Source organism: Camelina sativa, chromosome 9 (assembly GCF_000633955.1).
Source record: "Camelina sativa cultivar DH55 chromosome 9, Cs, whole genome shotgun sequence".
Taxonomy (NCBI): domain Eukaryota; kingdom Viridiplantae; phylum Streptophyta; class Magnoliopsida; order Brassicales; family Brassicaceae; genus Camelina; species Camelina sativa.
In genome coordinates, this window is record NC_025693.1 from 425008 (window position 1) to 426418 (window position 1411).

Below are 1411 nucleotides of genomic sequence, written 5' to 3' on the forward strand. Positions count from 1 at the left end.
ATTCCAACATAAATAATCCAATAACCAATAACACCATAATCCAACAAGGAAATAACCAAAAGCTAACATCCTACAATGTTCCAATGACTTAATCTAGCAACTTAACAACAGCTAGACCAAAATCAATCAAGCCTCTAGAACATCCCTTCCTCATCGCCTTGATTCCACGATCACACTTTGCCTTTACCTGCACCACAAACACATATTGCAATGCATGAGTATTTTATAAACACTCAGTAAGGCAATCCTCCCATCTACTGGGCTATACACACAAGCAATAGAGTAACCAATAACCACACACCACAATCAACACACAACGATCAACGAACCAGGACTCAGCATCGACCGATGCCAACATGCATCGACCGATGCCAACTGAGGAAGCATCGATCGACGCAGAAGCTGCATCGACCGATGCAAGTGCAACTTGCATCGACCAATACCCAGTCTGCATCGACCGACGCATGCTCGACGCAACACGAAAACCCTAAAGTTTATCGCGCCGTCCTCGCACTTGCATCGACCGACGCAAGCAATGCATCGATCGACGCAACGTCGAGCACCGTGATTTCCCCGAAGCTTCTCGCCGGATCTCGTTCCTACAACCACAGAAACTCATTCCCAAGCCACAAGAAAGCTTCCTAACGTCCTTAACTACGATCTAACACATCTAACAACACCAAACAGGCAAGTTAAAGGTTCCTCTAGCTTAGATCAGCCATGGTCATGCACTTACCTGTGCCAAGACGAATCTGAACAATAAACAAGCAAGAACAAGCCTCTAGGAAGCTCCTACAACGATCCCAGCTACAGATCTCTACAGGAACGCACCAAAACTCCAAGAAATCTCCAGAAACTCTCAAGAACTTTTCCTCTCTTTCGTTTTCTCTCTAAAACGGCCAAACAACACTAATGGAACAAAAAGTCGACTTAAGGGTTTTTCCCTAACCCAAAACGCAGCGTTTTACTTAAGTCAAAAACGCACAGGGACAACCTTGCATCGACCGATGCACAACTTGCATCGACCGATGCAGAATCTAAACCGGGATTTTGGTTCACGGATGTTACACCTTGAACCAGAAATGGTAGAGATTCTATTGTTGTTGTGGTTGATAGGTTTAGCAAGATGGCTCACTTCATTGCAAGTCACAAGACGGACGATGCTGTTATTGTAGCTAACTTGTTTTTCAGGGAAGTAGTACGCCTACATGGAATGCCTCAAGTAATTGTTTCAGACCGAGATACCAAGTTTCTAGGACACTTCTGGAGGACGTTATGGGCTAAACTAGGAACCAAGCTGTCATTCTCAACCACATTTCACCCGCAAACAGATGGACAAACCGAAGTGGTGAACAGGACGCTATCGACACTCCTCAGAACCTTAGTGAGAAGCAATCTCAAATCATGGGAA